Source organism: Meriones unguiculatus, chromosome 7 (assembly GCF_030254825.1).
Source record: "Meriones unguiculatus strain TT.TT164.6M chromosome 7, Bangor_MerUng_6.1, whole genome shotgun sequence".
Taxonomy (NCBI): Eukaryota; Metazoa; Chordata; class Mammalia; order Rodentia; family Muridae; genus Meriones; species Meriones unguiculatus.
The window spans coordinates 58262561-58276270 of NC_083355.1; the positions used below are offsets into that span (position 1 = coordinate 58262561).

The 13710-nt window shown below is 41.5% G+C and overlaps 1 protein-coding gene across 9 annotated transcripts in view; it reads left to right on the top strand.

The window, feature by feature from the left end:
- Positions 1–13710, top strand: part of Akap6 (A-kinase anchoring protein 6) — a 443623-nt gene that overhangs the window by 413107 nt on the left and 16806 nt on the right. The gene's annotated exons all lie outside the window — the stretch shown is intronic.

Sequence of the window (13710 nt, forward strand, 5' to 3'; positions counted from 1 at the left end):
GGAGCTACTAAGATAATCCATCTTAAAAGTATTTTTGCATGTAAGTCAATTTTGTTCAAGGTGATAAGGAGCAAAATATCTTATATTTTCTTTATCCCTCATCCCCTCTCCATCATCTTTATCTGTGTTACCTCTGTTGGCTCTTCTTACAGCTCTTGCTTTCCCCAAGGATGTGGCTGGGAGAAAGGAGTTGCAGCAATATACAGTCTCTTCCCTGGGACACCCATCTCTTTGAGATCACAGAGTTAACTGGATGCAAGAAGCTATGTGTGCAGACCTGAGGACCGAAACACACTAACTAGTTAAGGAAGCTAGGCAGATTCTGCCCTGTTGTGTGGTCTGTTTCCTGAAGCAGCTTTACTGGACCTTTACTCCCTACACCACTCCTACCGTGGACCTCAACCCAGTTAGAGCTCAGCTTTAGGCTGAAAAGGCTGGAAAAGGGGCTGGATAGGCATTCAGGTAGCTTTTTTTTTCATTTTCAAAGACATTCTTGTAAAAATCACTAATCCACCTCATCTAAACTGATGACATTAAAACTGTTTTAACTGACAAAGCAAACCCAGAGAATGCTAGGGGTCCAACTCATCCCTTTTTGCTTCCTTCTTTTCTTGTGCTACAGTTAGAAAGAACCCACTTTAAGTAGAGAAAGAAGGCCAATTTTTAAAAACGCAATCCCTCCCCCTTTCTTTCTTAGCAGCACTCATACAGTAGCAGTGGCAAAATAAACAACAATGTGTTGGATTTTGTTTCTCTTTATCTATATGACATTTGTGTCATCACCGTAGCTCTAATCCATATTCAGGCCTTCATGTTTGGTGTGCAGTAATATGTAAATGATCTCGCCAGCTGCATGGAGCAGTGTTTGTTTATTCTATTTCTTTTGGCACTGCACAGAACTGAATTTCTGCCAAGCTGGGGCGGCTTCCGGGAGCGCTGGCGTTCCAGGGGGAAGTTTTGAAAGGAAACGCACATCATAAGACTTCACTCTGGGAAGCAGAAAAATCAAAACAAACTTTCTGTTTACTAAAATATCGGTATTATGAATGTAAAATAATGTGTTTGTTAAAATAGAATGAGCATGCCGCTCATCTCCTGGATGCATGGTGTATGTGAGCTTTGGAAATGCGGCACAATGCTGGAAAGCTGGAGCATGTTGCTTCTTGGAAAGAAAATAGGCAAAATAAAATAGTCAGAGACAACATCTAGAAGTTTAAGGAGGAAAGAAATATTTTAGCATGCATATTAATCTTTGGAAACACATGGCATATACATGCATTTAAATGTGGACAGCTGTGGCGTTTAAGTGTTAAAAATTTTCATTAATGATGCATAGAGCTATCTACTTCTGTTGGCAAGCCTTTCAGTCTTCAATCTGACACTTCCTTTTTTATCCAGCAAGCTAATTTCCCCTCTTTTGTGAGGAGTAACTGTTTTCACACTAGCGCTTACCCAGCAAGCCTCCTTATTGTTTCACGGCTAATTATCTTCCCCAGGTTCACCTTCCCCAGCGCGGAGAGCAGCACAGCAGCTCCCAGCACTGATGAGAGCTCGGTTTATGGGTACACGGTGTAAATAAATGTAAGCTCTGATCAGGAACATAATGAATGAGCTTTAAAGTTTATGGAGTCACAGCCCATCTAGTACTTTGCTAAATAATGAAGCAAAATAATTAATTTGGTGAAGGGGGGACTTTAGATTGTCAGGAAAAAGTAAGGGCTTTGTCAGTTTAATATGGAAGCTATCTGCAGGTAAACACAGGGAATCAGGTTGGTCTGGGACCCCTGGCGGGTCCTAACAGCAGCACCCGCATAGAGAGCACCCTACAGAGAAATCCTTTCGAAGCGCGGCTGGTCTGGTAGAAGGTAGAGATCACCTGGAACTATACTTTTCTGATCGCTTCCAATTTACTAATAGGAAACAGCAACCAGGGTCTATACAGCACAAAATGCTCTCGATCACACTGAATGCAAGCACAGCAGAGACACCAGACACAAAGGCAGCACTGCCATGGGCCTTACAGGAGCGAGTGACTCCAGCAGGCCTAGTGTAGGTGATTAGCCCTGCTGGCTGCTCAGGCTCTTGCTTATCTGCACTACAAACTCAGAGTATTTTCTTAGTGGCCCTTCTAAGCACCCACATTAAAGGTTTAGAGCACCTAGTTATATTTAGCTAAAAAGAGAGGATTAAATGCACCTTAATCTCTACAGATTGCATTTTATTTTTCATTTACAAAATAAATTTATATTTATTTTCTCATGATTTAAAGTTATTTCTCTTTGATGTAGAAATCCGTGCTCCGTGTTACCGTCCGAAGTGCTGCCACGTGAAAGCTGGCTGGGAACCGTCGTGAGAGCCGCATCAGTCAGCCTTTCACTGATATGACAGAACACCTGAAAAAATAACTTGAGGGAGGAAGGATTCCCCTAGCTCACAGTTTCAGAGGTCTCAGATCATACACAGTTGGCTCCATTGCTTATGTGGGAGAGCCTTGGGGAAGCTGTGGTGGAGCGCGGTGGCTAAGAGCCTCAGGGCTGGGAAGCTGTGGCAGAGCACATGGCTAACTTGACAGCGGCAAACGTAGAGAGAAAAAGACGTGACGGAGCCGGTGACAAGCTGCGGCCTTCAGGAACATATCCCCAGTGACTTATTCCCACCAATGAGGCGCTCCCTCCTAATTCCCAGAGGTCAGCCTACTACAGAGGTTAGCATCCCCGCCATCTATCCACTTTCCCGCCACCAGCTGGGGACTATTTGGGCCTTTTTTATATCCAAACCACAAGACCCAGAGCCACTGCTTATATTCCAAATAGGATGAGTTCTTAAATATATTGGGATTTCAGAAAGTTTAGTGTTTTTCCCTTAAAATATCAAACATAATTCTACATTTTAATATTTCTAAGGATTCTATATGATGAATCAGAAGTATAAAATCTCTTGGAAACCTTTATCAAAAACATCTGTTGCCCACTAGAAGCATTCATCCTGACATTCTCAGCAACCTTCTCAACATTCGCTGTAGTTTGTAAGCTCTGTAGTTGTTTTTGTGGAGTGTCAGGAACAGTGCAAGGGTACAACCCTGAGACATGTTAGCCCCCAGCTAAGACAGCTAAGACAGCAACAATATGAATCCCGTGAGGTATAATAAGATCAGATACAAGGGTTAAACTATGTCAAGAAAATGAGTCACCAGCTGACCTGTCTACTGATTAACCTTTGAGCCGATCAGATTACGAAGGTGAGGCAAACAATTTTAGTTGACTAGTTGAGGAAAGCTGGAGCAGAGAAAAGTAGCATGTGCTTGTCCTGAGTTGTGGTTACTTTATACACACACTGCTAACACTGTATTCCTGTTTTCCTCAGAATGATGCATTTTAATCATTAACTTAGAATTTTAGAAGAAAGAAAACTCATGCCATACTTATTCCAAGAGGAATAAGTAATTAAGAACAGTGATGTCACAGTGTCGGATGCCATTGTATACCATCCATGGAAATGAGCAGATAAAAGTTCTCTCAATGAACATGGTAGTCCTTCCCTCTTAGTTCCTGGGAATACGATTCAAGATCCCTCACTGAAACCATGGATACTAAACCCTATGTGTTTGAGTACCATGTTGTTTTCCTATACATACATATGTTAATACATTTTTCTTCTTAACAGAACATTGATCACACACTGTAGCTATCATTTTTGCTATTGGAGTTTTGAAAGCAAAACTAGCACAAATTCCCTTTTCCTTTGCAATTTTAAAGTTAGGTTTATTCTCATAGTACACCCTACCAACCTCCACTTTCAGCTTTGTCTTTCCACACAAAGAACTTTCACCTCTTTGCTTGAACAACACACGATATGGTTTTTCTTTGGCAAATTCAAAATGGCAGCATCAGTACTCTTGTGACTTGAGTGTAAGAAACTAAGCGAAGGAAAGTGTCTACTTTGTGATCAGCTGGTGGGCATCCCACACACAGTGGATGTGCTAGACAAGCAGCTGGTTCCTGTTACGGTAAAGTGGGCAGGGGAGACAGATTTTGTTAGACTACTGAGAAAGGTGTTCAGTTTGGATGTTCTGAACTGTTCATATCTGGAGTTTCCCTTTTAATATCATCAGGCCCCACTTGGCCTTGCACCACTGGAACCATGGAGAGCAAAACTACAGAGGGAGAAACAACTCAGCGCTTTCTAAGGGAAGATGCTGAACAAAAGCTAACCCTTCCCTGTTACCTGATGAGTGACTTTTCAGGCAGACATCTGTGTTTGGCAAAGCTTTCCTTGTATCTTATGCTACTTCCAGATCATTCTAAGAATCTTATGTTATGATTCTAAAAATTTTCAATGCTCATACCCAAAATGCAAATACCCAACAGCTAGAATAAGCCGGAAAAATGAGGTGAGATGTTTCCCTTGGGGGAACTCTTTGCCCAGCTGCATGGTGTCCCTAGATTTTGCATATATTAGGTAAACTCAGCACAATTCTTCTGCTCCATTTGGAATTTCTACTGTTTCATTTGGGGTTATTTTTCATTAGAACTTCCTTGTAGTTATTTCAGGTCTGTGTAATCCCGAATAGGTAGGAAAAAAGAACTTTCTTTAATTTAAAAGTCTTTTAGTTTATTATTATATATATATATATATATATATATATATATATATATATATATATATATTTTTTTTTTTTTTTAATGTGGGCACCATTTTGAAATCTGGAGGAAAAACCAAGGACACACCTGATAATGACTGAGAACAGAAAAATAAACCTCTTTCCTACTGAGTCTGTTCCAGGTTGAATGAAAATTTCAGTTTTGTGCATACAAAGCAATGGACAAGATAAACTAGTTTATTTACTGGTAGAAATAGGTTATTTTATAGTTTCTTCTAGTATAGAATTTAGAGTTGGATGGGAAATTAATTCCTTTCTGCACTGGAGGTTAGCAGTTGAGGACACACGACAGGGCACAACGCCCTGGGTACATGGGAGCAACTCAGGAGACGGAGGTGGGAGGATGGCTCAAGCCTGAGAACAGTGCGGCCAGTATACTGAGATCCTACCGCCATGGAAAAGAGAAACAAAGACACAATGTGAAAAGTTCTATATACAAAAGGATCAAGATTGGGACAGGCATTGATTTATTGCCATCCAGCTTTAACAGTACCAGCAATGGAGTTACACACTTAAGATTTGTATAGAAATTATGAAATATCTAAATGTCCCTAATTCATTGGCACAAATGTATTGCTTCTCTATAAAAGCACCATTTCTCTACATACAAGGCTTGTGCTAGCATATTTTATCAGTGTTCACAAAGAAAACAAAATTTACACATTAAATGGGTTGTTTGTTTTGTCTTATCTTTTCTTGTGAAGTAAGGACACTGATGGGATGTGCTCCAGGTCTGGAGTAGTGAGAGAAATGGTAGGACAATGAGAGCTGGCTGAGTCATCTGAGGCTGCCATGTTTCTCCGATTCTGTTCGAAGGTGGTAGACAGCCTGGTGGGCCCACGTGCCCACAGATTGCCTGTGAACCTTCCTCCTCCTTCCGTATTTTTTTTTATTAATTCAGTGGCCTTTTTCTTAGTTCACGCTAAAGTAATCATTTTAAAGTAAGTCACGTTATAGTCTTTAGTACATTGATGGTATTATTCAACCACTGTTTCTACTTTTAATACATTTTCATCACTCAAAGGAAATTTTAGACCTATTAAGCCAGAGCATCTTTTCTTCCCTGATGAGAGTCCCCTGGAAGTTACCTGTCTCCATTTTGTCTCTAAATTCGCCTATTCTGAATATTTTTGAGATTACGTATTTCAGCATTATTTACCTCTTCTGGTAATAAATGAAATAATGTAATATAGCCTGCCCTTGACTTGTACACATAGATGCAGCCAGACATAGATAAAAATATTTGGGGTAAGAAACTGTCTCTATGTGCAGAAGCCTGTCACTCTCCCTCAGCCAGAGCAGGGTAGCACCCCCGAGAGGTTCCGCACTGGAGCATGCATTAAACAATGACATAGAGTGTTCCAAATGATAAGTGCTTCGGGGAGATCATTTCACACCAGAAATTTAGGGCTGGCAACATGGCTCTGTGGGTATCACACTTGCCCAGTCCACACAAGGCCAGAGTCTGATCCCCAGCCCTGGATGAAACCCAGCATTCTCAGAGTTTGTTCTCCAGAGCACTTCTGGGAACATATTATCCATGGATATCACATGACAACTAAACGTGTTTGTGTGTGTGTGTGTGTGTGTGTGTATGTGTGTGTGTGCTGCCTTACACTGCCCAACTTCTTGAGGCTATTAGCTTTTATAACTGAGCAGTGGCATGCCTTGCTGGTTTGCACAGTACAGTTTAACCCCATGACCTTTTTCTGTCTTCCCACAACAATCTGAGAGACTGAGAGTAAGCTCTTCTTCTTTCACTTCACTTGACAATTTTATTTTGAGAGCTGTTTTACATCATCAAGTATTTTGTATGCTGGGCTACACCAGAGACAGGGTTCCTGTCCTCATGAAGTTTATTTATGGAAGGAACACTTCTATCTTCCACTGCTGGCTTTTTTTTTTTTTTTTTTTTTTTTTTTTGGAGGGAGCTTTTTAATTTTCAGCAACTTTAGATTATGCTTGCACTGGTTAATTTTCTGTCGGCTGTGATAAAGTACTCTGATAGGAAGCAGACTGGAAAAAGGGTCCAGGAGGAGAGACTTGCTCATACTGGGTAGTGTGGGTCACACTTTCATCCACACACGGGAAACACAGATAGACAGGCAGGAAGCAGGGCAAGGCTATAAGGCCTCCAGGCCTGCCCCCAGTTATGTGATTCCACCAGCAAGGCTCTCTTCCTAATGGTTCTATGACTTCTCTAAATAGCACAACCAGCTGGGAAGCAAGTGTTCAAACACAGGAGCCTAAAGAGACTGTTTCTCATGCAAACCACCATAGCCAGAGGAGGAAATGTGTTCATGTCCACTCTCACTTTAGTGAGATTTGTGAAAGGGCCAGATCTTTACTTGTCTACTTTGAAAAAAAAAAAAAATCGCAAGAACATTTTTTTGATCTCTTGTGTGAGGTAGACTTTCAAAATATTTTCTGAAGCATTTTAAAACAAACATTCTTAAACATTCTTGTCAATCTGCTAGTGAGAAGAATTTGATTGTTCTAATGTGTCAGTTGCAATAGACTTCCAAGACAATAGACCCAACTTTTAAAGAGGAGATTATTTTCAAAAAATTAGAAAGTCCTTCGACGGTGGGCCTGGATGAGGATGGTCAGGTGCCTTTCTCACTCGGTTTTCCTGTAGAATGAACCTAATTATAGCACCCTCGCGCGCACACACACACACACACACACACACGCACACACACACACGCATGCACACACACACACACAAAGGCCTCACCACATTTCCATGATTGAAGCAAGGGACCTGCCAGTGTTTATCTAACCGACTCCGGTGCGTGTTCACTAACCAGCTCTGGTAGTGTGAACCCAGTCACAATTACTTCACGTTAGGCCCCGTCATCTTCTCGCTGCAGCCGAGCGAAGAGGCGTTGAGGGCTGCCATTGTTGTCCCCCACGGGTCTGCCCACCGCAGTCTGCAAAGCCAGCACACTATGCGGTTATATGATGTTGCTGCCGACATCGCAAACGCCCGATAACTTACAAAAGAGCACAGATGACGCTACAGTCACCCGCATCTGTTGTTTCTACCCCAAACAAACATTCAGCTGAGAGGCAGCAAGCAGTTTTCTTTTCATCTTATTTTTTATGTTTTTCTTCTTTACTTGGAATTTAGTCTCTGCTCAATAAGAGACAAAGTAATGCAAACTCAGAATTATTATACAATTATCTCTCTGCTTTACAAGGACTTATTGGTGTTTTTTATTTAATTTCCAACTACATTTAATCTAAAAAGTAATTATATTTCTAATGCATTTTGGTTAAAGGTGGGAGTTAAGAAAAGTACTGTGCAAATGAAGAAGTGTAGTTATTACCTTTTGCTATTTCTCCTGATTCAAATTTATTCTCCCAGCCTTCTCCCTATATCTTCTTCCCTCTCTCTGCATCGTTCCCCAGATGTCCAGTCCTCTCCCACACACTGATGTGTGTATCTTCTGCTGTCCCTCATAAGCTCATGCCCTGGTGTTTGTTATTATGAAGAGAGGCTGGGGAGCACGTGGGAAGGCACGTGGGAAGTATGGCTGAAGGAAGTGGGCTCCTGGGGCTGAGCATGTGAAGGAGCTGCCGGACCCTTGGTCCCTGGCCTGCTCTCTGACTGTTGACTGTGACATGTCCCACCTCTGCCATGCGTTCCTGCTGCCAAGGGCTGACCTCTGCACCATGCCCTCTTTGTCAAGGACTGAAGACCTCATTTGATTTGCTTCTCTCAACTCTTTTGCTATAACAATATGAATAGAGCTCATATAATTCTCTTGTATCTAATTTTCTACATAAAAATCTTCCTTCCTAGATTTCTGTGTGGAGCTGTGCTTATTCAGCTTATCGGGCAGGCCTGGAGCAGCAGTTCTCAACCTGTGGGCTGCAGCCCCATTGGGGGCCCCAAATAGAATATTATGCAATCAGATATTCCCATTATGGTTCATAACAGTGACAAAATTGTAGTTATGAAGTAGTAATGAAATGATTTTATGGCTGGGGGTCACCACAACGTGAGGAGCTGAGTTAAAGGTTGAGACCCACTAGTCTAGAAGAAGCAGCACGAATTAAAATTGCAAGATTCTATAATAGAAACATTCAGTTATTTTTTGTATTTTAGTATTTTTGAGATCCTTTGTAAAGATCACATCTTTCAATGACATCACTCAAGGAACATGTTTTTTGAGGTTATAATATAATTGCATCATTTCCCCTTTCCTTTCTCTTCTTCTTGACCCTCACATAAATTCTTCCTTGATCACTTTTAAATTCATGGACCTCTGTCTGCATTGTTATTATATATTTACATTGCATGTGTGTGTGCATGTGCATGTGTGTGTAAATACATGCATACAGCCTGCTCAATCTGTATAATGTCACTTGCATGTATAAGACTTCCGGGCTGAAAATCTGGTATGGGATAACCAGTGCTCTCCCATGGGGAAGATAATCTCTCCCACCGTCAGCCTTCCTCAGCTCTCTGTAGTTCTGTGTGTGTGGTTGAGGCCTGTGAGCCCTCCTGTCCACCTTCGCATGTCTACTGATGCCATACTTGTTCGGGTCATGTTCCAGCAACCATGTCGGTGAGACTTCATGGATGTAATTCTACCTCGTGGAACCTTTCCACAGCCTCATCCAGTGTGACCCCTGGGCCTACGGAGCAGCAGTTTTTATGTATGTGTCAGCTGGCACTGGGCTCCACAGCTCTTCATTTTGATTGGCTGCGGTTTCCTGTGCTGGCCTCTCTCTGTTGACATGAGAAGTTTCTTTGGTGAGACATTCAGAGGCAGCTGCATCAGATATTTACCAGACTGCTGTTTTGTTTTGCTTTGTTTTCCATTTCCATTCTTTAAAGTAATAATGTTACTTATGAACACACCTAAAATTTTAAATCTTTAAACATGAAAATTTGAAGAAAATTTTGGAAGAGCAATTCTACAAAACCTAACTCAATTAAATTCATATGATGCAGAGGGCAGTGATACAGATAGATATGCCTACTTCACTGGAATCTTGGTTCCTATTTCCATCATTACTCCAAGCACTTTTCCTTTCTTTTTATGTATTATGTTAATCTAAATAATCTTATCTGGAGAATAGAAATACCACATAAACTAGCACCAACTAATTCCACTTGTTTCTTGAATACATGTGTAGAAGCATGCATGTGTCTGTGTAGTTATATAGTATCCTGACTTAGGACAAAATTCTATTGTCATGAAACTGTCATGTCACACCGATAGGGAAACAGAACTTCCAGGAAATTAGGCCACAAACATAGAGGTGTGACAAGAACATACATGGCAGCTTTCCTGCCATCCAAGATTGCAGGCAGCCTGAACTATTGTGTTTCACTGTCAATAGTAAACCTAGTCCCCTTCCTCCACCCAGAGAAGAATGATTTCTGTCACACAGCATAAGTCACATATTCCTTGCTCCTCCACCTTTGCCAGGTAGTGGGTGGGACGAAGGAGGTGTGACCATTGTTGCTGTAACAGACCTAAGTCATGACTTAGCTAAGCTTGCTTTCATATCCTTCTCTTGCTAAACTTAAAAGAAGAATCCTTGTTTGTCTCCTGGGCCCTATCTCAGGGTCCCTCTGTCTTGCAGCAGGTGTTAATAAACCTCTGCCTGAAGGACAAGTCCCTTAGCACCTCACTTCTCTGGAACCTTCTCTCCTTTACCCCCTAAAACCCAGCTGAACAAACTTATGAATGAAAGATCCATACCTGAATTAATTTATATCAGTTATTTCTGCAAACAGGCTTTCCATTGGGTCCTCATTTACTATTCTCCATCCATTTGGCTTTATTCAAGAGCTCTTAGATTGTGGTGTGAACCCATATGGACTTACCAGTTTGTCAAGTATGGGACTATGTACATCTTTTTAAAGAAGTGCTAATTAATTTCTTTACAAATTACAATAACAACAATAAATCAAATACTTAGCTGCTTTGAGCATTATTGACTATGTTGAACTGTCAACCAAGAAAGTGACAGTTCTGTCAATGTGTGTGCTTTACTGTCCCCCCAATGGTTGCACTAACAGTGACTATTTAGCTACATAAATATCCTTCTGTCCTTCTGCTTGCCCCAGGGCATATGCTTTATGGTTTGGGTTAAATTCTAAGGAAATGGAGATTTTCTTTAACATACTGACAGAATTTAATACGGAACAGGAATGCGTTACTACAACTGAGGTGAAGGCTGTCCTCCACCTGAAGGCTAATGTAGACTCAAGAGGGAAGGAAACTGGCATATGCAAAGTTGGCCATGAATAAGATGGAGGACTTAGATCCTCAAGTCTATTTTAGGGTTTTGAGGGTTCAGAGGGAGGCTTATCTAGAGAGAGAACGTAATAGGTCAGGAAAGTACTGAAAGGGGGTCTTTGTCACTTATAGTGTGTCTTTTTTTAGAGCATTATAATGAATGTTCATAGAGCCAAAGACTAGGGTCTGGGGAACATCACAAAGAGCCTGAGATGTTGTGGCTCCTGTAAATCTAAGGAAAGGTTTAGCAAGTAATATCTTAACCAGTCAGGTGAACCATTTCTTCAGAATACAAACTGTTGGGCAAGAGGGAGGAAATCTCAATCCTACAAAAGGATTATAGACGGGGAAGGAAAGAGAAGAGAAAGTGAAAACAGCTGCCAAGGTCAACCAGGAAGGAAATGAGTGAGGCAGAGTGAAGACTTCTTTAATATGGAAATTTTTAAATTATAAAGTTAATGATTTCCTCGTAGATCCAGTCAGAGATCCCCTGGAATTATCATACAAGGCAATTGTAGAAAGTTTTAAAGAACAAGAGACTTAAGGCCAAAAACATAAACCAAGTTTAATCCTTTCCTATGGAAATGTTTTATCCTAACCATTTTGAGCTGTTCCTTCAGACGCTCTGAGCTCTGACCTTTCACAGGCTTGAGTAGTAAGTCCAGAAGGCAGTATCTGAACCAAAACCGTGTCCAGAGACAGCCTGAGCTTCCAGCATCGCTTAGGCACAATCTTGTGTCTCCAGCCAGGTGCACAGGTGTGAGACCCCGCTGGAAAGGCCTCTGCTGGCACAAGTCAGCCGAGTAGCAGGGAGCCTGCGGGAGCCTCGGTTAACTAGTTATCAGCACGATGAGTGCAGTGTCGGGCAACATAGCGTCTGAAATTAATATACTATTTGAGTGGACTGATTGATTGGCCCTCCAGCTGAAGAGTTTAACATTCACTAGCTATGCACACTGGCCAGTAGTCCTTTCTGTTATCAGTAGCAAAGAATAAACAGAAATTGTAATAGAAATTCATCCTGGTGAATGGATGCGGCATCTCAGGGCTGTGATAACTTGCCATGTACTAGACTGACTGCTAGAATGTTGGCAGCGGGAAAGATCTGTTTCAGAAAAAAATTTAAATAGCCCCTAATTAATTATAATTATAAGTTACCTTATAAGTGGAACTCTTTTAAACTAAATCGGGCTATACAGAGAATCTCTTCCATATCCACACTTAATGTGTTTGTGCAGCAGCCTTTAACCGTTAGTTTTAGGAAGAACTGAGACCTCATGAACATGCCCTAATACACTCCAGGTGAGGTTTTCTTCCTACCATTAAAGAACGAAAGGATCACGGCCCATTTTTCAACCAGACGGTTGAGATAATCTGACTTGTAGTGAGAAACCCTGGCTTGTTAAAGGTAGCACCCTCTACTTACGTAGCAGATCAGGAACTGCTTTAAAGAGTAGATTGGAAGGAATGGGGAAAGGGAGATAGCCAAGGAGGAGGCCAGCTGCTTCTGAGCAATTCTGCACATGGTGAAGATTAGTTACCAAATATTGACTGCTTCCCTGGGAATTTATAATTATTCCACATTTCATCCAAGAATCATTTTGAAAGATCAATAGAGCTGTATCTGTTTTATAGGTGATGGCATTGATGCTCAGAAAGCTTAAATAACTTGTTTAAGGAAATGAAGCTGGTGGAGCAGTCAGGCCACCAACTAGCCCCCTGGACATGAGTGTAAGTAGACCCGAGGATGCTGTTTCTTCGTTCTGTCTGTGGGAGAACCTGTCAGGACCCATGATGCTTTTATCGCCTTCCTTGGCTCCACAATGTCACCACATAGCTGGACAACAAGGATGCTGAAGGAGCCATCAGCGTTTTACATAAATAGAGGCAAAGTGTAGAAGGCCAAGAGAAGATAGACTTCTCATGAAGACAGGCAGAAAGCAATATAAGGGCACCTAGGCTAGGCTTCCCTGAGAGTCAGCGAAGCCTTCAGACAGTTATCATTGAGGACTAGAAGATCTTACCTGTCAGAAGCACAGGCAGGACCAATAGTAACAGTTAACAGGGGTCAAAGTGAAATCTCTCTCAGCACGAACAAGTGAAGCAGGGGATGGAGGAAACAATGAGTAAGGCGCTGCCCTGGAACACTCAAGAAGACGTGGTATTGCTCTTGTTGGGTCTAACAAGAGGCAAAGCCTAGTTCTCATGGCAGAGCCCGGAAAAGAAAGGAAAAGGGAGGTGTGAACTCTACTCTAGGCTCCCAGGTAAATGGAACTCAAAGTGGAGAACCCAAAAGTAGAGGCAGGATGCCTTTTTAGGCTATCAACAGTAATGGACTAAGGACTCAGGAAGTAAACTGCTATGAGAATAATTGGACCCTAAGAAATTTCATGGATGCACTCTTCAACGTTCAGTTAGCAGAAGTTTTATTTTTAGCTGCTTTGATTATTTTCACGTTACATGACCAAAATAATTACTTAAATAATTGAAGGGAAGGGAGATTTCTTTTGGTAGTAGTTTCAGAGGAGCCCATTCATGGTCATGTGATGCCAGGTCTTTGGGCCTGTAGCAGAGCTTTGTTTGTTCTGCTGTTAAAGTTATCTTTATAAAATTGTGTTTGTTTCTCAGTTTCTCTCTTAACCAGGTTATCACCCAAATAATAGAGAATCAGATACATTATGTGTTTATCAAGCTTTACAGCACAATCCTGAGTAGTCTTAATCTAATTTTAACCCTCTAAGCTAGTCTGGCCTCCTCCCAGCATAAATCCCAGAGATACTTGTACTT